The sequence below is a fragment of the Armigeres subalbatus genome, chromosome 1 (assembly GCF_024139115.2).
Source record: "Armigeres subalbatus isolate Guangzhou_Male chromosome 1, GZ_Asu_2, whole genome shotgun sequence".
NCBI classification, from domain to species: domain Eukaryota; kingdom Metazoa; phylum Arthropoda; class Insecta; order Diptera; family Culicidae; genus Armigeres; species Armigeres subalbatus.
This window is the reverse complement of record NC_085139.1, coordinates 86,715,699-86,739,588: the sequence shown is the minus strand read 5'-3', so window position 1 is coordinate 86,739,588 and position 23,890 is coordinate 86,715,699. Positions and strand designations below refer to the sequence as shown.

At 42.3% G+C, this 23,890-nt stretch overlaps 1 protein-coding gene across 1 annotated transcript in view; it reads left to right on the top strand.

The window, feature by feature from the left end:
- The window catches only part of LOC134206327 (uncharacterized), a 380,581-nt gene that overhangs the window by 163,601 nt on the left and 193,090 nt on the right, over positions 1-23,890 (top strand). The gene's annotated exons all lie outside the window — the stretch shown is intronic.

Below are 23,890 nucleotides of genomic sequence, written 5' to 3'. Positions count from 1 at the left end.
AAGGACAAAGTTCAAAGGTCAAAATATAGAAGGGACAAAGGTCGAAACAAAAAATCTAAATCAAACGTTCGAAGGGTCAAAAGGTCGAAAGAACAAAAGATCGAAACAAAATATCTGAGTCAAAATGTCGAAGAACACAAGGTCGACGGGTCAAAAGGTCGAAGCAAAAAATCTGAGTCACAAGTATAACCGTTAGTTTTATCTGAAACAAAATAAAAGAATAAAAGATGAACTGATAAAATGAGCATCTTTGGAATGTTCATAATAGTGGTGAAAACATTGTACCACGATAAAAACGTAACGCCTACCTGATTCGAAGGCAGCTCGGCTGCGCGAAACGTTTGCCTAATTTTGACATTTTTATATTAGAGGAGTTCTCTCCTAAACTCTCAACTGAATGATAATACTTAGCCAAGAATAATATTTCAGGCCTTTTACACTTTGGCAATCGAGATAACAACGTGTAGAATCGAAATACGGGTGAGACAAAGTTATAAAAAATCACTACAGGGTAAACTGTAGTGAGGTTAAAGGATAAACCTTCGAACGAAGGTTTTTTTTGTTGGCCTAGGTTCCAAAGACGTCGTGGTCGTTGAAAATCTTCATCGATAACCTCAACCTGCCTACCGCGCACGTGTAACCGGAGTCGACATCAATAAAGCGCTGAAGCCGTGGACGTATAGGGGCCACACCAGCAGTAACATCTTCCCAGCTTCCAACATCTTGACGACCCGGCCACGTCCCGTCGCAAAAGAAATATCAAGTCGTTCCGGCACCCAGCGGTCGACGGTGTTCCCGCTGCCGGATTGATCGCATGCGTACAGCAAAAAAAGCAGAGGGTTTTATTAATTATACGACCGCAAGTTGAACGTAGAATTACGTATCCAGTTTTCGGCGTGCGGTAATGGCCGCCAGCTTGCCTGCAGATTAGTCATCTGAATCAACCGCTCCGACCATTCTGGCCAATGTGGCATAAAAGAAGGTGCTGGTTAAGTTAATTCAAGCCTTTTTATATTCGCGAAGTCGAAGCAAATTCTGCTCTTCCCTCCTATGGGAAATCCCATTGCTATCTGTCAGAGTTTGAGTGAAACATGGCCGCCATCTCCTCCTCTCTGTTGCTCGACTGTAAAAACCCATTAAGAACTGTCATTGGTTGTGTGAAGAATTTTGCTTCGACTTCGCGAATACCACATTGATCAAAATGCTCGAACGGTAGGTGCAGTTGACCTCCTTACTTACTTACTTGATGGGCTACAGCTCTTCGATGAACCTACGCCGAATGGAGTATCCTTCTCCACTGGACTCGATCCTGGGCCAATCGCTTCCAGTCGCCCTGAACAATGAGCGCATTCAGGTCCTCTTCAACTGCAATAAGCCATCGAGTACGCGGCCTTCCACGGAGCCTGTGACCTCTTCCGGGTTCTCTACTAAATATTATCTTCGCTTGACGTTCTTCCAGCATACGAACAACGTGTCCAGCCCACCGTAGTCTGCCGTGTTGTATAAGCTTAATAATATCCAGCCCTTTATACACCTGGCACAATTCGTGATTCATGCGACGCCGCCAGATACCGTTCTCCTGTTTACCGCCGAGTATTGTTGTAAGGTGCTGCACCTTACGCTCAAATACTCCGAGAGCTCTCCAATCAGCCTCCTTTAACGTCCATGACTCATGGCCGTATAAAGCCACCGGAAGAATCAGAGTAGTATACAGCGCGAGTTTTGTTTTCATTTGCAGACTACTGGACTTAGGCTGGTTACGAAGTCCGTAATAAGCCCGATTTGTAGCTGCAATTCGCCTTTTCACCTCGCGGGTAACATCATTATCGCACGTCACTAATATACCAAGATACACAAATTCTTCTACCACTGCAAATTTTTCACCATCCAGCACTATTTCGCTACCACCACCACTAATGAACCCACGTTGATTGCCAGCGACCATGTACTTCGTTTTGCTGGTATTGATCGTGAGTTCAATCCTCGTTGTCTTCCTCTTAAAAGGCGCAAAAGCCTCTTCCACGGCACGGCGATCAATTCCGATAATATCGATATCGTCCGCAAATCCCAGGAGCATATGCGATTTTGTGATAATGGTACCGCTTCTTTGCACACCAGCTCTCCTAATCGCTCCCTCGAGCGCTATATTGAACAGTAGGTTCGAGAGTGCATCACCCTGCTTTAATCCATCTAAGGTAACAAATGACGTCGATATTTCATCCGCAACCCTTATGGGCCAAACACAATGGATACGTTTGCGTGCGTTTTGACAGTTTTGCCATGGGAAAACTGTCAAAACGCACGCAAACGTATCCATTCTGCTCAGCTCTTTACACTTGATTTCGATCCGTCCAACGTTATACGAATCAGCCGTATCAGTTTCGCCGGAAAACCATGTTCAAGCATAATTTTCCATAATTCATTCCGTTTCACTAAATCGTACGCCACCTTGAAATCAATCAACAGATGATGTATCTGCAAGTTGTACTCCCGGAATTTATCAACGATTTGTCTCAGGGTAAACATTTGATCCGTCGTGGATCGGCCCTCACGAAAACCTGCTTGGTAATCGCCGACGAAGGACTCTTCAAGCGGTCTCAATCTGTTGAACAGAATACGGGACATAATTTTGTATTATGGGCCAAACACAATGGATACGTTTGCGTGCGTTTTGACAGCTTTCCCATGGAAAGTACGCAAACGTACCCATTCTCCGTGGCTCTTACATTTGATTTTGATCCGTCCAACGTTATACGAATCAGCCGTATCAGTTTCGCCGGAAAACCATGTTCAAGCATAATTTGCCATAATTCATTCCGTTTCACTAAATCGTACGCCACCTTGAAATCAATAAACAGATGATGTGTCTGCAAGTTGTACTCCCGGAATTTATCAAGGATTTGTCTCAGGGTAAACATTTGATCCGTCGTTGATCGGCCCTCACGAAAACCTGCTTGGTATTCGCCGACGAAGGACTCTTCAAGCGGTCTCAATCTGTTGAACAGAATACGGGACATAATTTTGTACGCCGAATTAAGGAGGGTTATTCCTCGGTAATTGGCGCACTCCAGTCTGTGCCCTTTCTTAAAGAGAGGGCAAATGAGGCAGTTGACCTCCACAAAAGTCAAATCAGAGACTAACCCGCAGGCAAGCTGGCAGCCATTATCGATCGCGGAAAACTAGATAGTGCGATAGTGGATGCGAAATTTTATCATCAACATTTTATGCATGTTCATGCCGGATAGCTCTCATTTATTTATTTATATTTCATCTGACTGTATGGTTTACATGAAAACTAATACACCCAGGTTTTTTTTTTACACGGTTTGGTTTTAGTCGTTTGAGACCTTCAGCGTCAATGAAATAATGAGTTAACCCCACGAAAAAATTCACAAAAAATCAAAGAAAATTCAGGTGGTATTTAAAAAGCTGTGAAAGTTCGGGTTAACCGGGAAATTAATGAATTCCAACCGTGTAAAAAAAACCTGGGTGTAGTTGAAATGTAGGCAATTTACTGTCAAAGTGCAATTTCAACATTGGCTGGCGAAATTGAATTTTTCAATAGTTAAATGCATTGAATCAATTGTTTACAATAGTAGTATAGAATCTTACTGATTCACTCATACCGAAATCTCCAGAATCCGTTGAAAAACGGCTGAGTTATTGGCGCGTACTTCCTGACCTCTTTTCATGACGGTCCCAAATTTGAAACTTTGGAATGACCACCCTATCTTACCGAAGGACGTAATGCTACGTTGAAAAACTCCAAATGAAATCGACATCGTGTGCATAAACAGTGGTCGACAGGGTTTCCACAACGCTTTGCTCGACGGAGCAGCTCACCATACAAAAGCAAGTGAAATCAAGTCTCGTTCCGGCACCCAGCGGTCGACCGTGCTCCCGCTGCTGGTCAGTAAGTTCGTCATCAACAGAAATCAAGTCTCGTTCCGGTACCCAGCGGTCGAATGTGCTCCCGCTGCCGGATAGAACGTTCGTAAGCAGACCACTCGAGTGGCGCGCAAGTCGTCATCCAACCGTGAAGTCTTCGCAGCAGCGGTAAGCAACGACGGTTGCCAACGATACAGGTCAGGCCTTTCTAGTTTTATTCATTAAATACGTATATCAATACCTAGGTGAAGAATATTTCTAAAATTAAAACGAAAATGTATGGATCCACACACACTCAGAATAGCTACTTTTGCCTAAACGCAACCGCACACCTAGCCAAACGATGTGAGTGAATGCCAAACTGCAATATCCACCTGAAGCCTTTTTTTCTCTTAAATAAATAGTTTTAACATGAAAACTACTTTGTTGTTCCGTTGAGTTTGTTTTTGGAGATTGGATCACGATCGATAGACCCGCCCTGGAAGAGTTAGCTGGGATGGCTTCACGTGCGTTTCCGCATCACGCTCTAGGGAGTGATGGCGCGTAAACGGAAATTGTAGATTAATTTTATTATGTAATTCGGTCGAAGCCGGTCCGAGACAGACAAGCAGCGTGAAACCTTGCGTGCTCCAGGGTACAAAACTTCCGTTTCCAACTTTGCTCCAGTTCCACCTGCTCTCCATTGTTTCGGACCTCATGCCAATGGTTTATAATTACCCCAACCTGGTAAAATTTGTTTTGTGGTCGTATCGTATCGGCCAGGTTCGGGGTCGTACAAAAGTATAAAACATTTATTAATTTAAATTTATTTGTATTATTAGAAATCATTACGTTATGCTGTGAAGCAGGGAGGGGTATGGAATTGCCCAAATTTGCATTACGTAATTTGTGAACGGACCCTTGTTATTGTTTCTCACTCATGTGCGGTCTAGTTCTGCCGAACGAGCTATCACGGGGTGTGCTGTCTAATCGCGCGTGCGACTCCGTTTGTTGTCCCACGAGGAGAGGGGCAAAGTCATGGCCTGCTATATATTAGTTAGTGTTGGAAACCAAACCGTTATGTGATATTTGCACTCTTTCATCAATGCACTCTAAAAGTGGATTGCCCAACACCTAATATATCTCACCCTTACATTCCCCTTCTTCTCTCATTAAAAAAGAGAAAAAAAAAACCATCGGATTTTCATAAACAACTATTTATATTTTTTTCATTGCGCATTTTTTTTTTCTAATTTTACAATCCAGTATCCAATATCCGTACTCAACTCCTATATTCAAAATCATCCTAATTCAAATTAGAATTCAAATATTTCAATATGATTTCCCAATCTGATACTCAAATCCAATGTATGAACAAGAAAAGCAAATCTAATATTCCTATTCCATTAACAAAGTTTTATTTCCAGACCAACATTGGAACGTTTTTATAATGGAATACTAAAATCAAACATTCATATATAATGATCAAGTTTTTTTTCATTCTCCTCATCTTCCATGGCTCTGCATTACAACTAGTTCTCGGTTTACTATTTCTGTGTTCTTTAGCATTTCCACAGTAATTAATTGAATTGCCATTGCATGGTTAGGGACACGGCAGGTATTTCCGTCCATCGTCATAGGGGCTAAAACCAACGAAAGCAACGTACATTTGCTAGAACTCCACTATAGCAGAACGTTTCTCCTGAGCTTACGATTTGGTACGTATGAGTTTTACAAAAAGCGTCTCTTTTATTGGTTTTCGAGACTATGACGAACAGACGAAAATACCTGCCGTGTCCCTATGTATTTTGTCCATCCAATTTTCACAACTAATATTCTAATCCATGTTAACTATTTCAGACTCATGATCCTCCAGCTGTATTCCTTCTAATTTTTTTTTGCGAATATTTTCAGCATTGTAATTCAAAACCAATAGAATTCGATCCGGCAGTCCATATCCAATACAATTTGATGGCCTTCCAATGGGAAAATCAAAACAATATCGGTGGTTCGCCAAACATACTATGCCCTTCAAGCTCAAGCCAATAAGTCCGGTACTCTCATACAACACCTTCGAAATTCAAATTTGAATAGTTGTGTTCTGCTGATCCGCATTAACGTTTCTTTGACGCGAACAATCCGCCCCTCTTTTACATAACCTTCACCATCAAAAGCTGCAACAATCCGATACTCTTCCAGAGCACCTTCGACAACACAAGAAGAAAACCGATGGGAAAACAAATCATTTATTCCGAAAAAAAATCATGTTTAGTCGAAACCGATAAGAACAACAAATCATTCAATCTGGTACCTTCGATATTACAAGTGGAAACCGATGAGAAAACGAATCATTTGTATCGGCGCTACTCCAGAATTCTTTCGACATTTCCATTCTTATGATTGGGTTATTTGCTAATTTTTGAACTGTCACTTTTAAGTTTAATTCTCCAAATGAGACAGACCCTTGGGCTTATTCTACGAGTCTAGTGACGTGAGGTGAGTCGATTTTAGCAATTCTCACGTGAGGTGACCATGTCATTCAAATGGGGCTATACGACTCTTCTCACGTCATTCGAGCAATCTCACGTCACTCCACTCGTAGCCCACCTAACTCGTTTAAGTCAAACCAATGAGAAAATAAATATTTTTTTTTCGGCGTCTGCGACGTCACAAGCCAAAACATTCAATCCAGTGCTCTACCACAGCAGCTTTGACATCACATGTCGAAACCTATGACAAAGCGAATCATTTATGCTGGTGCTCTTCCAGAGCTCTTTCAACTTTTTATATAAAACCATTGAGAAACAACACATTTGTCAATCCAGCGTCTTCGACATCAGAAATCGAAACCGATGTGTAAATAATTTTATCCAACGCTCTTCCAGAGCGTCTTTGACATCCCAAGTCCAAATCGATGAGCAAATCATTTATTCCGACGCTTCCCACAGCGTCTTCGACATCACAAGTCGAATCCGATAGACAAAACATTCAATTCGCCGCTTTTACAGAGCGTCTTCGACACCACAAGTCGAATCCGATGTGCAAATTTATCAATTCGACACTCTTTCAGAGCGTCTTCGACATTACAAGTCGAAACCGATGTACAAATAATTTAATTCGACGCTCTTCCAGATCGTCTTCGTCATCACGAGTCGAAACCGATGAGAAAATCATTCAATCCGAAGCTCTTCCAGAGCGTCTTCGATACTACAATTCGAAACCGATGAGCAAATTTACCAATCCAACACTCTTCCAGAGCGTCTTCGACACCACAAGTTGAAACCGATGAGCAAATCATTCAATCCGACGCTCTTCCAGAGCTTCTTCGACATCACAAGTCGAAACCGATGAGCAAATCATTTAATCCGAAGCTCTTCCAGAGCATCTTCGACCCTACAAGTCGAAACCGATTAGCAAATCATTCAATACGAAGCTCTTCCAGAGCGTCTTCGATGTCACAAGTCGAAACCGATGAGCAAATTTACCAATCCAACACTCTTCCATAGCGTCTTCGACATCACAAGTCGAAACCGATGTGCAAATCATTCAATCCGACGCTTTCCCAGAGCGTCTTCGACATCACAAGTCGAAACCGAGGTGCAAATAACTTAAACCGACTCTCTTCCAGAGCGTCTTCGACACTACAAGTCTAAACCGATGAGCATATTTATCAATCCAACACTCTTCCATAGTGTCTTCGACATCACAAGTCGAAACCGATGTGCAAATCATTCAATCCAACACTCTTCCAGAGCGTCTTCGACATCACAAGTCGAAACCGATGTGCACATAATTTAATCCGACGCTCTTCCAGAGCGTCTTCGACACTACAAGTCGAAACCGATGAGCGAATTTATTAATCCGACGCTCTTCCAGAGCATCTTCGACATTACAAGTCAAAACCGTTGAAAAATGTCAGAATCACGCCCACAGGATACTTACAAAACAATTATTTCCAATCAGGAACAACCTGGCAGGATCGCCAAATGTGCGGCCTAGTTCTGCCGAACGAGCTATCACGGAGAGTGCTGTCTAATCGCGCGTGCGACTCCGTTTGTTGTCCTACGAGGAAAGGGGCAAAGTCATGGCCTGCTATTTACTACCCGAGCAGCACAAGTCAGTCATAAATGGTTGCAGCAACTTGATTGTGACTGAATCTGGTCACATATGAGTTGCAGGAACCTATGAGGAACATGTGTGCTGCTAGGGTAGTTAGTGTTACAACCAAACCGTTATGCGATATTTGCATTCTGTCATCAATGCACTCTAAAAGTGGATTGCCCAACTCTTAATATATCTCACCCTCACAACTCTATCGACCAAGACCCATTTTAGACGGGTTACTTTGATAATTTTTTGTAATTTTTAATGAATGAATCGCCTGCTTTGAGCGTGCTTACAGCGGCACACTAAGAGTTAACTTTTGGAAATCAGTATGGCGAAAGACATCTAACGTTTAATATCTCTAAAATAAGCAACTCAATCGAAAAAATATTTGGTAGGCGTAGTAGCGGACACCTTCCAACGTAACTGGTACCAAATAGTTTTTCGTGAAAATTTCCTAATGTTGAGAAAACCCGCGTTAGATGTCTTTCGTCATACAAACTTCAGGTGGTTAACTCATGCTGGCTATTTTTACATATACGATAGCGCATGGATACGGCAGCGGCGGGTAGGAAACCAACCACTGTATGTGATTCATTATTGGCAGTGGCTGATTTTCTACCCGCCGCTTCCACATCCAGGCGCTATCGTATATGCGCAAATTAGCCAGCATGAGTTAACCGCCAGAAATGTGTATGGAAGAAGACATCTAAAGCGGGTTTTCTCAAAATTAGAAACTTTTCATGAAAAACTATTAGGTACCGGTTATGTAGGAAAGTGTCCGCTACTACGTCTAACAAATTTTTTTTCGATGAAGGTGCTTAATTTTGAGAAATCGAACCTTTGATGCCTTTCGCCATAATGATTTCAGAAAGTTAACTCCTAGAGTGCCGCGATTCATTATTCAGATTTCAAAAGGTATTCGATGTCGATCAATCACACTTAATTTTTTACCAGGATCTCAGCAAAATGTTGAACTTTACCGTGAACTAGCCGTGCCCCAGCAAACATGTTTTTGCCGAGATTTCTGTCAAAATTGCTGATAATCAGCAAATAATTTGCCGAAAATCAGCTAACAAGCGCTATTTTGCCAATGTACTTAGCAGGGTAACTGACAGACAGTTACACGAGCGACAAATAAAGAAGGATCCTACTATGAAAATCCAATACATCAAGTATATTGACGACTACGAAGCCTTAGGACACTGCCTTGAGATCAGGGAGGAGTTCGACGTGCCGAATAAGATCCGTTAGTACATGCTCCACCATGCTGTTCTGCGGCCATCTAGCTGCAGCATAAAGGTCTTTGATGCGTTAGCGGAGGCCTCAGCATCCGACACAGCTCTCAACCAAGCCCATCTAGTGGGAGCCACAGTGCATAACGACAATTTGTTCGCATCTTGTTCGCATCTGGAAGCACTTTGTTGTATTTACGGTTGATATATCGAAGATGTATCGGCAGATCAAGCTCATTCGTACTTTCAACGGATCTTCTGGCGAACGGATCCAACGCTATCGATCCGTGTTGTGGAATTGACAACGGCGACGTATGTAACAGCTACAGTTGAGCATCCAATAAGCCGAATGCTTCCCAATGGCGACCAAGATTATCTGTGAAGAAAGTTACGCCGATGACATCCTGTCTGGAGCCAACACCGTTGCAGAAGCTGAAATCTGCTGAGTTCCCTGTCCATAAGTGAAGCTCAAACGCGCCTGATACAGAACTGCAAGTCTCCGTTTGCTCTGCAGTATATCGAAGGTGGCTCCTACAAAGCAAATTTCTCGCATGGAGTTGTTGGGAGCTTATCTTCTTGCGAAACTAATATCTAAGGACATGCACGCAAAAACAGCGTTCATGAATTCGTGAACTAACACGTTCACGGTGTACTTTGAGTCACAGTTTCGGGAAAGTTCTGGAAAACATGACTCCCTAATCCCTGACTTAAATCACGGTGTATTTTTGCTGGATCACGAATTCAGGAACGATTTTTTGGCGTGTGGGTGGGATCATTCGATTTCAAGGTTAGCAGCATCGCCCTGTGGGTGGATAGCCAAATAGTTCTCGCCTGGCTACAGAGGCCGCTTGTAACCCTGCAAGTCTTCGTAAGAAACAGCATCGAAAAAATACGCCAACTCACCGAGCCGTTGCGTTGGGCCGTTTTCACATAGTAAAAAGTAAGACGAAAGTCGATAACCTAAACTTGCATAGAGTACACGGTAACAATCAGTCGCATATTGTCCTCTGCGTGTGTGGGACAAAGCCGGGCGCTACTACACTCAGACCGAATAGCCATACAATATCAATATCGTTGTAGCATTCATCGGCTGGTAAACAAACACACTTCGATACTATGGGACAATACAGAAAACGCGTGTTTATGAAGAGAGAGTGATGAGTGTGATTGATCTTCTAATTGCCGTAGGGGGTTGGACCGTATCTATCACATAACCGTTAGGACAACTTAATGAGTAGCATTAAATTTACCGTAGCATAGTGGTAGAGCACCCGTCTAGAATCCTGGGAGGTGTGGGTTCGATTCCCACCGGTAGACAGTGGATATGTTTGCTTATTTAATAAATATTCTCGTCTTCAAATACGTGTTTTCGGTCATCAGTATCGTTTTCCACATAATAAAAAGTAAAAAGAATATCGATAACCTACACGTACAAAGCATATATTGAGAAGTTAGTCCTGAGTAGCCTCTTTCACTCTCCATCCTAGCTTCGGTGTGGCTAGCAGGTATTAAAATTGCCAACGTCAGGATCATTCTGCTCTGTCACTATCAGAAATTGAACTTCAATGAAGTATTTGCAATGGGATCCACCGCACCGAATACATCTTCTTCACATTATTTCGAAGCGTCCTGCTTACCGACGAAATGGTCGAGCATCTCCAAGACTGCCAGAGATCAAGCCATGTTTCTCGTATGCCAAGCGGCAGAATCAACGGCTGGGCTGCTCCCTGCTGATCCTAAAATTTCCCTCTCGCAAACAGATGTGAGATTTTCCGGCCGACATGGCAAGTCAGAAAGGCATACTTTTCTCCAAACTCCCCATGCTCCTCCACTCCACGGAGATAAAAAAAGTCAAATAGAAAGAATGGTCACAGTTGGAACATAATGCCATCGAGAAATAGAATAGAGATGCACCTGACCGTCTTCTATAAACTGGTAGAGAAAAAGGGCGGATGGAAAATCGCAACAACAGAAAACTATTTCTGCTGGCAGTACGTTTAAGGACTAATTACTCACAACTAGAAGCAACGATGCCGTAGGGTGCATTCTCTTCATTAGTTTACAGGAGTTTATTACTCCAGAATTCAATATTGAGTTTCCTGCCGACCTGGGCATCAAACTTTGACTGTAAGGCAGCGTAATTCAGCGACGTGAACCTCTTCATTCTTCTCTACTTTTATTTACAGATATGACACTACACAACTGACACATAGACGCTTATATAAAAATATTTAAAAAAAAGTGTTTGGAAAATTAGTTTTCAAATCGATGAAACTAAAAGTAATTGAAATTATGTTTTAAATTAACCAGAAAAAAATGGTTAAACATTTAAAAATGGTTGAATTTAACGAAGATTAAAACTTCCGAAATATTCTAGTCATTCCATCTCACTGCATATCCCATCAACGAAAACGACTCCCTAATGCAGGCCACACTTTCATTTTATTCCAAACCGTGTAAGTACTTTGCGGTGCTTTCCTTTGATGGTTGGGTTCTCCGATGTTGATTGAGATAGATGACACCGATGCGATGGTTCGCGATTCCATGGCGGGTCTCGCTTCAGCGCCAAACACATGTATGTACCCAGTGCTGATTGTGTTGATCCTGAATGGTAATTTTCCCGTGTTTTTCGTTGGAAGCGTTGGCTGATTTGATAGGGAACAGAATGCTTGTCCTGGCGAATACAAAGCACTGATTCAGACACGAACACGGTTTGAACTCATGCACACTCAAGCTGTTCGAAGTGGCACGAGCAGATGCGTCATTGTCAACATTGGGAATGATTCATTCCTGGTATTTGTTTAGGTAAGTACACACATGTACCAGTCGGGGGCTAAAATGCCTCGGGGAAAAAGGATCCCCCCGCGGGAGACGTAAGATTGGCTGACACGGCTCCATCTGGGAATGACAATTTATGTCATAACCAAAATGTGTCACATCACACCACACTTCATGTATGAGTATGCACAAATCCGTCCAACGATGTCGTCTTTCTCTTGAATGCTAATGGAAATTCATTGCATTATGCTGCTGGCTGAGTCATCTGATGTGGCAAAAGCTCCCGTGGAGGCAACAACCGACAAAAAAGGATCTCCAATCGTTTACAATTTTATTTTTGCTGAACGCATTACAAAAATAAGAATCCTGCAAATATTCTCTGACCGTGTTTACCTCTGCATCTCCACAGGGATAACAATTGGTCAGTAACTAAAGTTAAGTCAAACCATGGTTAATGAAGTTTTTAGAATCCGCATCCGCATCATAAAACACTAATTTTTTACTTCACCGTTCCGCAACGAGGACAAAGAATAGAGATAATAAACTATAGAGGATGATTGTCACTGTCGGCACTGGCGAAACATCTTATGCTGGCGAGGATAGTGCGCTAAATGTCAACATGTACCCTACATGTTTGGGAACGAGAACAAAGGGAACTGTAGCGACAATCATCCTCTATGATGTATTCCCTCTATTGGACAAAGCGATTCAATTATGATGTTCGCGACTTTTTGAAATTTGTCGATCCCCCCTCTATCACGTTTTTTGTATACATAGAAAATGTGCTGTCACAACTTTGACTCCTAAAACTCTCTTTCAAAACGTTGAACGTAATTTTTGAATGAACTTAAAACACACAATGTTTTTCCCGGCAATATGGCTACTGCCAACCTTTTGTATAATATGATCAATCCTGTACAATGACAAACTTCATTTGACCGCAGTGCTTGCAGAATGTAGAGTTCGGAGTAAGTACGATTTCCTGCGATGCGTTTTAGAATCTCTCTGCGGATATCGCATTTGATGACCACCTACCTGGATACCTGGATACCTGGTTTGGCTACAGCGTTGATACACTTATGCCTGGCGTATTGTAGAGCTCCATAATCGTCGGTCTTGGGCGATGTTCCTCCAGTTTCCCCGAACGTTCAGGGTCCCCAGGTCCGATTCCACCGCGTGCAGCCAGCGTGTTCGTGGCCTTCCACGAAGTCACCGGCCCCTATCTGGTTCTCTGTTGAATATTGTTTTCGCTATTCTTTCTTCTGACATTCGCACTAAGTGACCAGCCCACTGAAGTCTGCCGTATTTTATACGATTCACAATATTTTCTTCTTTGTATACTTGATACAGCTCATGATTCATGCGTCTGCGCCACACACCATTTTCTAGTTTCCCTCCGAGTATTGTACGCAGCACTTTTCGCTCGAAAACCCCGAAAGCTCTCCGGTCCGTCTCTTTTAATGTCCATGCTTCATGTCCATAAAGGGCCACTGGTAGAATCAGAGTTTTGTATAAAGCCTTTTTTTCGCTATTTCAAAACATTGCGCTTTGCAAACGGTATTTTTATTCAAGAAATAATTTCTTAAATAAAATTGAATTTAACAACTGGAGTTATCCAAATCATTGCAATAAGGTATAAGTCAAAACGTTTAATGCAAGAGATGGCGTTTATTCAGTGAAAGTAAAATCGAAAATTCATCGCTATAAAACTACTAATCAGTGCCCACTAAGAGCATGAGATAATCTTTTCACCTCATACTTTATTCCTTATCACTACTTTCTTCTAAAACACCCCCATTTTCCATAAATTTGCGAAATACCTGATTTTTCCATATATTTCATCAATTTCCAACTACCATTCTTCCATGAGCACATCGTGAAAATTGTGAAAATTTCAAAACATAGATTAGCAGGTTTAACAACACAGATAGAAACGCCGGTATCGCCACTTAGTAACGAGTACCGTAAACATGGTACACGAAAAGTTGTTGTCTACACTTTTTACGGTTGCTGCACCCTGGAAGTAAATTTCATCGAGGTAAACAGTCGGCCCCTCCTACTATGGGAACTCAATAGATTAATCTAAATATTATTTGTTAGATACAACGGTGGGGTCTGTACTAGGACTTCTGACAAAACGATTACCCAAAAATACGGAAAAAAAATTTCAAAATCAGCTTACCTAAAAAAATCGGTTTAGGGTCATTTGGCCGAATGCCGTTTGGCCGAATGTCGTTTGGCCGAATGCCATTTGGCCGAAAGGGTCATTTGGCCGAACGCCATCTGGCCGAATGCCGTTTGGCCGAATAGTTGAAATTCTCCGAATGAAGAATAAATGAAGAAGAAGGAAAGAGAAAGAAGAAAGAACCATAGAAGAAGAAAGAATGAAAAAGGAAAAAAGAAAAACAAAAAAAGTAGGAAGAAAGAAGAAAGAAGGAAGAAGAAAGATAGAAGAAGGAAGAAGGAAGAAGGAAAAAGGAAGAAGAGAGAAGGAAGAAGGAAGAAGGAAGAAGGAAGAAGGAAGAAGGAAGAAGGAAGAAGGAAGAAGGAAGAAGGAAGAAGGAAGAAGGAAGAAGGAAGAAGGAAGAAGGAAGAAGGAAGAAGGAAGAAGGAAGAAGGAACAAGGAAGTAGGAAGAATGAAGAAAGAAGAAGGAAGAAAGAAGAGGGAAGAAGCAAGAAGGAAGAAGGTAGAAGGAAGAAGGAAGAAGGTAGAAGGAAGAAGGAAGAAGGAAGAAGGAAGAAGGAAGAAGGAAGAAGGAAGAAGGAAGAAGGAAGAAGGAAGAAGGAAGAAGGAAAATGGAAGACGGAAGAAGGAAGAAGGATAAAAGAAGACAGAAGAAGGAAGAAGAAAGAAGGAAGAAGGAAGATGGAAGAAGGAAGAAGGAAGAAAAAAGAAGGAAGTAGGAAGAAGGAAAAGGAAGAAGGAAGAAGGAAGACGGAAGACGGAAGAAGGAAGAAGGAAGAAGGAAGAAGGAAGAAGGAAGAAAGGAGAAGGAAGAAGGAAGAAGGAAGAAGGAAGAAGGAAGAAGGAAGAAGGAAGAAGGAAGAAGGAAGAAAGAAGAAAGAAGAAAGAAGAAAGAAGAAGGAAGATGGAAGATGGAAGATGGAAGATGGAAGATGGAAGATGGAAGATGGAAGATGGAAGATGGAAGATGGAAGAAGGAAGAAGGAAGAAGAAAGAATGAATGAGGAAGAAGGAAGAAGGAAGAAGGAAAAAGGGAGAAGGAAGAAGGAAGAAGGAAGAAGGAAGAAGGAAGAAGGAAGAAGGAAGAAGGAAGAAGGAAGCAGGAAAAAGGATGAAGGAAGAAGGAAGAAGGAAGAAAGAAGAAAGAAGAAAGAAGAAAGAAGAAGAAGGAAGATGGAAGATGGAAGATGGAAGATGGAAGAAGGAAGAAGGAAGTAGAAAGAATGAATGAGGAAGAAGGAAGATGGAAGAGAAGGAAGAAGGAAGAAGAAAGAAGGAAGAAGGAAGAAGGAAGAAGGAAGCAGGAAGAAGGAAGAAGGAAGAAGGAAGAAGGAAGAAAGAAGAAAGAAGAAGGAAGATGGAAGATGGAAGAAGGAAGAAGGAAGAAGGAAGTAGAAAGAATGAATGAGGAAGAAGGAAGAAGGAAGAAGGAAGAAGGAAGAAGGTAGAAGGAAGAAAAAAGAAGGAAGAAGGAAGAAGGAAGAAGAAAGAAGGAAGAAGGAAGAAGGAAGGAGGAAGATGGAAGAAGGAAGATGGAAGAAGGAAGAAGGAAAAAGGAAGTAGGAAGAATGAATAAGGAAGAAGGAAGAAGGAAGAAGGAAGAAAAAAGAAGGAAGAAGGAAGAAGGAAGAAGAGAGAAGGAAGAAGGAAGAAGGAAGAAGGAAGAAGGAAGAAGGAAGAAGGAAGAAGGAAGAAGGAAGAATGAAGAAGGAAGAAGGAATAAGGAAGAAAGAAGAAGGAAGAAGGTAGAATGAAGAAGGAAGAAGGAATAAGGAAGAAAGAAGAAGGAAGAAGGTAGAATGAAGAAGGAAGAAGGAAAATGGAAGAAGGAAGAAGGAATAGAAATAATGAAGAAGGATGAAGAAAAAAGGAAGAAGGGGGAAGGAAGAAGGAAGTAGACAGAAGAAAGAAAGGAGAGTGAATAAGGAAGAAGGAAAAAGGAGGGAAAAAGAAAAAATAAAGAAGGAAAAAGAAAGACGGAAGAAAGAAGAAGGAAGAAGGAGAAGGGAAAAGGAGGAAGAAGGAGGAAGAAGGAGAAGAAGGAAGAAGTTCTCTGTTCACTTTTCTCTTCCCACTTTTCACATTTCACTTCTCACTTCTTACTTCTCATTACTCACGTTTCATTTCTCAATCTTCGCTACTCGTAATTTGTGATAAATTTTTTAACTATTCGGCCAAACGGCATTCGGCCAAATGGCGTTCGGCCAAACGGCCTGACACCAAAAAATCATGTGAGATTTTTACGCCATTAGCACCATCTACTTTTAATTAGTTTAAGAAATATTTATTTGTCCAACCAATTTTGGAAGAGTGTGGCAATTTTCCCATGTATAAATTGTAACCATTTTTATATGAAAAACCTTTGAAAAATAATCAAACTTTTGCAACCGTAAGCAGCAAAATAACAGTAGTACAGTGACAGTAGTCATCATCCGAGTCCGAAATATTTACCACAGTAGCAACGAGTTGTAGTGCTTTCGCTGCTACTCGTCGTATCGTCGTTGACGAAAACAACATTCACTTTTGTCGTGCAACCAAATCGTCATGACGACACCAAAGCAAGAGGCAGCTGTCACTCCAAGATTAAGGAAAAAACGTGGATTTTCAATGAATCGCCTACTTTGAGCGTGCTTACAGCGGTACACTACACATCACTCATTCATATCAACTTGTTGTTGTTTGTTGTTTCGTACACGCACTAAATTTGTTTTTCATTTTCACCGCGTGATGTGTACTATTCAACGTTGAATTTCGCATCGTACTGATCTTTTTATCACTGTGTACCGCGTCGAATTAAAGTTTTCATTGTTTTAAAGTTAATTACCGCGATAAAACCCGTAAAACATAATTGTTTATCGCAGTCCATGGTGCGAGAAAAAGTGTTTAAACTCGTCACTGTTCGCAAATAACACTTCACTCGGCAACCGTACCTACAACCACAAGCAGTCTACTCCTGAAACAGTGTTCGGTCTGTGCGATTATTCGATACGCAGTCGTCTCGACTCTTCATTTGAAATCGAAAAGCAGAATGTCATTAGTTTGCAGTTCATGTGCCAGTGATATCGGCGAAATACAAGTGGAGTGCCAAGGCTTTTGTAAACCTATTTTTCACCCCCGATGCTGTGGCATAGCAGCGGATATTTTCGAAGAAGTCGTGAAAAATAAACAACTATTTTGGATGTGCAACTCGTGCACTAAACTTATGGATGATGCCCGTTTTCGTAATACCACCCGTGATGCCTATAAAATTGGAAAAGTACACGCTCTAAATTCTCACAGCGACATCTTGCAAAGCCTTAAGCTGGAAATAATGGACGAAAACAAATTTTGCAAGACTGATCAACTCCAACTCGTTTACTCCTAAGTCCTCCAAGCAAGCCGATATCAATCCGGGATTCACCAAAAGTCGGAGACTTTTCACCACGATCGATGATGAAAATGCCAAACGTAAGCGTCCTCTAGTTCTAGGAACCGGAAGCACTCCCTCTCCGTCGATGGAAATCGCTACCGTTCCAACGGCCAGGCCTAAGTTTTGGTTGTACCTGTCACGAATCGCAAGGGATGTGTCTGTCGAACAGGTAGGCGTTTTAGCTAAAAAGCGTCTTGGGACTGAAGATGTGAAAGTTACTCGACTAGTTGCCAAAGGAAAGGACATCAGTACACTATCGTTTGTTTCCTTCAAAACCGGAATGGATTTCGAACTGAAAGCGAAAGCCCTGTCCTACTCTACATGGCCTAGAGGAGTGTTATTCAGAGAGTTTGTTGACGACAGAGTTGAAGAAAATTTTTGGCGTCCGAAGCCTGCTGCGGAATTCAACGACCCGCTGGATATTTCATCGGACGAAGTGTTCCCTAGTAGCACACATGTTTCACATAGGTTACTGCAACTCACATGTAACCAAACTTGGTCACAATCAAGTTGCTGCAACCATTTTTGTCTGACTTGTGCTGCTCGGGGTTGCTGATGGAGTAAATTTTATTCAATACCGGCAAAACTCCCCGGGATGCAAATCTGCCACAAGCCGTAAGGAAGTCCCTATCTCTCTCATCGTAGTCGAGCCTCCCCAGCCAGCGATCTTCAGTCATCCCGGCCCTACGTTTGAGTTGGGAGACGGGATCTTCCGAGCCCCCGTTACAGGCAAGTATCGTGATCTTCCAAGCACTTCGTCTCCTGATCCATTCATCGCTTTCAGTCTGCCGCATTCATCTACTCGCCGGGTTTCGAAACAAACTTATGCTAACCGTACTGAGGAAATTTCCTTCGCCAATGCCTCCAGCTTGTCACCAGGGCGCATAAGTGCCACAAGCACAGAGGAAGCCCCTAATCCACTCAACACAGTCGCGCCCTTCCTGCCTACGATCATCAGCCGTCCTGGCCCTGTGTTTGGGATTGGAGACGGGGGCTTCCGCACTCCTCTCTCCGGCAAGTATCAACCATCAATGAACGCTTTTCTGTCTGAAAGTTCTCCAGTTTTTAGTGAAACCATGGAAGATTCCATTTTCCCGTCGGAATTGCCGATTAATAACACGTCTAGGATGCCAATAACCAACCGTTCACTGGGATTAGGGTGGTCTAACCGGTAGTACCAAAACCGGTAATACCGGTATTACCGGCCAATTTTGGGTACCAAAAATACCGGTTTTAGAGACGGAAAATACCGGTATTTTCGGTATTAAAAATCTGACTTTTTCTTCAATGAACATTGTTGATATCGTCCAGTCCTGTAACGGTACGAGAAGTAGTAGTTTTTTTTTTCCGTAGATCACCTATGAATAACGAATTTCTGCAAAAATATGTCCGTCCTGAATTCAGAAAAGAATTTGAATTAGTGGCTGATGCCAAGGCACGCTGAAATAATTCAAGCCCTCGAACATGTTCAAGCTGTTGTGGAACTACTGCTCTGTGAGTTTTGCACTCTTTATGAAGCCGACGTGGCGTTCCAATTTACGTTGCAACTATTAGCAAATCAAGCCACAGATATTTCCACTACTATTTCGATGCTTTTATAGAATGAATCCAAGAGAGACGATCCAAATACGCCGATCTTTTTGCTTTTTTGAATAATTCTGCCGTGAAGCAATTAATCAGAAACGATTTTGGCATTTTCTTCAAGGCATCCAGAGCTACTTTGATTAGGCATGCGTATGTGAACTTGAAGCGCCTAATCATTCCTGATGCGATCGTTGAAACTGAGACAACGATCATATCTGACGATTGGTACGAAGAAGATGCCTCTATGAATATATTTCGGTTAAAGAACAACTTGTGAAGAGACTGTAGCAAAGCAAAACACTTGCGTTGCTGGTGGCAAATATGTACGTTGACGCCGGGATCCTTGCATACAATCCGTAAGGAATTCTCCTATTATGAATCAGAAGGGATTACGGGCAAGTATTTGACACTGATTTTCGACGGTCTTGGAACCATTCGTCCTACTTAGGTTGAACCAGAGAGGGCATTCTCAGTAGTTGGCAACATTGCTAACAAAACCCAATGCGGATTGGGAGATAAGTCGCTCAGTACGTAATGTCTACTTAAGTTTCGCTTTGCCCAGCTAAACAAGCAATGATTTTAACATTTGAAGTTTGTCAACAAATATTGTTTTTCATCCAGAAGTCCAAATCAAAAGTTTTTCTTTTACTACCTGAATTTTTCGCAAAAACCGGTATTCTACCGGTATTGACTCCATCAAATACCGAAAACCAGTATTTGACAAAAATGGCCAATACCGACCACCCTAACTGGGATGCACGCCTGCTAGCTCAATGGAAGCCCTCAATCCGCTCGTTGCAGTCGACCCAATCCTGCCAGCGCTCCGCAGTCATCCCGGTCCTGTAATTGAGTCTGGCACGGAGGGCTTCCAAACCGTTATTGCAGGCAAGTACAATATCGTCCCGAACAATTCTCTTCCGATAACGTCTGTTACTTCCAGTATCCAGCCAGTTGACATTGATTCCAACCCTGAGCAGCCTGCTATATCATCCTACGTTTCTAACGATAGCCTGCCGGTTAAAGGATCCGTTTCGCCTAGTGAATTACCTGCTCATCCCTTGCGCATCTACTACCAGAATGTGCGTGGGCTCCGTACTAAGGTGGACTCTTTCTTTCTGGCTGCTAGTGAATGTGACTACGACGTAATTGTTTTGACGGAAACTTGGCTAGATGAACAAATCCTCGGCTTACAGCTATTCGGTTCTAAGTTTGCTAAGTTACCGTAATTCAGCTAACAGCACTAAGTCTCGCGGAGGAGGTTGCATCGGAAGATGGGTTTATGCATGTGAACCTGCAATCTGTTTTGTTAACCAGTAGCTCTGCATTGGTCGATGGTTTTCGTTTAATGGCTTGACTCAACTCAATGGAGTTCCTAACAGAAATGGTCGGTTTCTGGATCTCGTCCTCGCCAACGATGCAGCTAAATCTACCAGCACCGTTTCCGAAGCCATCGAACCCCTCATCTCCCTGGATGCTGACCATGGGGCGGGACCAGGCGGGATTTATGGGCGATGTTCGCCATTCGCCAAGTACTGCAGAAATGCCGCGAATACAACTTGCCCACACATCATCTATTCATCGCCTTCAAAGTCGCATATGATACAATCGATCGGGACCAGCTATGGCAGATAATGCACGAACACGGATTTCCGGATAAACAGACACGGTTGATCAAAGCGACGATGGATCGGGTGATGTGCTTAGTTCGAGTTTTAGCGGTATTTTCGAGTCCCTTCGAAACGCGTAGAGAGTTACGGCAAGGTGATGGTCTTTCGTGTCTGCTATTCAACATCACTTTGGAAGGGGTAATACGAAGAGCAGGAATTAACACGAGCGGTATAATTTTCAATAAGTCCGTCCAGCTATTTGGCTCAACCGACGACATAGATATTATGGCACGTAACTTTGAGAAGATGGAGGAAGCCTACATCAGACTGAAAAGGGGAGCTAAACGGATCGGACTAGTCATCAACACGTCGAAGACGAAGTACATGATAGGAAGGGGTTCAAGAGAAGACAATGTGAGCCACCCACCTCAAGTTTGCATCGGTGGTGACGAAATCGAGGTGGTAGAAGAATTTGTGTACTTGGGCTCACTGGTGACTGCCGAAAATGATACCAGCAGCGAAACTCGGAGACGTATAGTGGCTGTAAATCGTTATAGCTCGTCAGCCGTACTAGTTCCCGTTTTAAGTATAATGGCTTATGCGCCACTCCCGATGGGAGACCATTTACCAAGGTTGAGTGTGCCCGACTACGAGACCTTTCAGGAGAAGGTTCCTATCTTCCCAAACTTCTGGGCGGGAAACAAGTTGGCTGACTACAACTGTCCAAATAGGACAAGAGAATAGCGAGAAAAAAATAAATTGGCGAAAAAGTGTTACAATCGTCGACCGATGCTAAATTCAACAATTGGGGGTTTTATCATCATCGGTCAAGCGTCTCTGTTCACCATTTGTACTGATCTGTATTCGATTCGGCAGTACTTCAGTTGGTTTCGGAGCCAACTTCCCCTATACATCAAAAAAATACTATCAAGCTCATTTATTTCAGTGCAATTCAATTTATTATACAAGTCCTAGGAATCTAACTTTAGGCGCGGCACGCTATAATATTATTCAGTGTCTATTTCTACTTGTTTCTACCTTTCCCATTCTTCATCTATCATCTAGCTAGTCAACGTGCCTGTTTGGGGCTATGTTTCTGTATCGTGTGCTTTCCTATCTCTCGGTTTCGTGCGACGGTTCATGCTATTTCGTTCATGTCGCGCTGACCGGTACATTCTTCGGTAGCGGGCTCTCAAAGTCACTTGCGCAAGGACAACACTACATTCACGAATGAGTACTCATGACCTTTTATGCTGCCGCCCGGCGATCTGATGACGGATGAACAGGAGATGAACGAACTCATTTTCGCGATCTTCGGCACCGGATATCAAGAAAACAACAAAGTTGAATTTTCGTGATTTATTGAATCGTCCTCTCGACAATTACATCTCTCGCTATTTTTTGACGTAAACTACGTCTAAGGGGAAGACTCGGATACAGGGTGACAAATGAAAATTTTCAAATCCGAGACCGTCACGAAATCATGTAAGATTTTGAACGTTAATAGCGCATTCATCTTTCGATGGATTTTTGATATTTATATATCAATCGACTCGGAAACTCTCCACCAATTTTCCAGTTATATTGAAACATTTGATTATCAACGTTAAAGTAGGGTATTGGACCATTTTGGCAGCACCTCTTTTTCCCGTTCGCAACGTGAGTCTCATTCGGCCGTCGTTCAGTGTAGTTGGTTTTTGGGCTCTTCTTTTTGTGCGGTGCTTCGCATCAGTTTGCCACCAAAAGTAGGGCCAGAGCAGTGACTAGTCGGCGATATACCTACATAAAGCGCATGCTTGTGCAAGGATAGGATGATCGATTGTTAGCAACGGCAATGCAATGTCATAATGCGATAATCGCAATGCAAATGAACAAACATGTTCGATTCAAAGATAACTTAGGAAAATGGTAAGCCATTTTATGATAAACTGCAAATTGTTAATTATATTTTTATTATTAAATATTCGCCAAAATCGAAAGAATTCAATTTTAATTCAGGAAGTTTGAATGCACTGCAGCTTCGGAACGCATACTTTATTGAAACGGGCTATAGGTTACAATAGAACTATTACTTTCTAGCTCCCGGATCTAAGAATCTTGCAATTATATTAATAATATGGTTGCACGAATATGTTATCCATAATGCCACTGCCAGATAGTGGGAGTTAGATTGTAATAAAATAGCACAAATACCCTATTCCCGTCCGCAGCGCATCTCAACCGAATGGCTTGGTTTTTGGTACCGTTCTGACACAAATCCCGAATATGAATTATATTCCGAACACTGACGTTTTAGCGCCCAAACACAAAAACCGTCATTGGTTTTCCGCACTGAGGATCAAGTTAGCAAACAACTTCAAACTCCTGTCAAGAAACCTACACGTATACAGTTCAAATGGGCTTTGAAAAGTTACTGTTCGGACTATGAGTCATGTTCGGAATTTGAGTCAAAAGGGTACATGGCTAGTATTTATTGATTTCTAGTCGGGCTCAACAATACGACTAAGTATCCCTTCTCTGCCAACTATTCCTCGTCACTCCAAATAACAGAAGGCGAAAATTCTGCCAAAGGTCCAAGTTTCGTATTCTTCCTCCAGTGATGACTCGATGCTCTGACTACCATTGGACAGAGGCACCTGTTTGTCCGTAGCCAGAGCAGAGATTCTTTGCAAGGTTCAGGGCCGATGCGTGTCGTCTCGCATCTGTCGTAAAATCGCTAAATCGTGGTACACGCACTCACCAGTATACACCCCAGCTACATATTGCACATCGATCACAGTAACTTATATATGCCCGAATTCTCTCACAATATGGTTATTGCAACAAGATTGGCTCAACGTATGCTGCTTGTGATATCATAACCATGTAACGCTAGTGAGTTATTTTTATTTCAGAATAGTATTATTTAATAGTCATACTCCACTATTTCCACCTATATTACTACAAATAAACTAGAATAGTGGTCGAAAATTTGGATGTAAACTGAATCCCTACTAATTTTACTCTAAGTCGAATGCAACAGTTGGAATTGCGAAAAGCATTATTACAACTTCGGGGTTTTAAAGTTAAAATTTTAAGTTATCGTACCGTTGTCGGTGAGACAACGGGTCAAATGGGGGT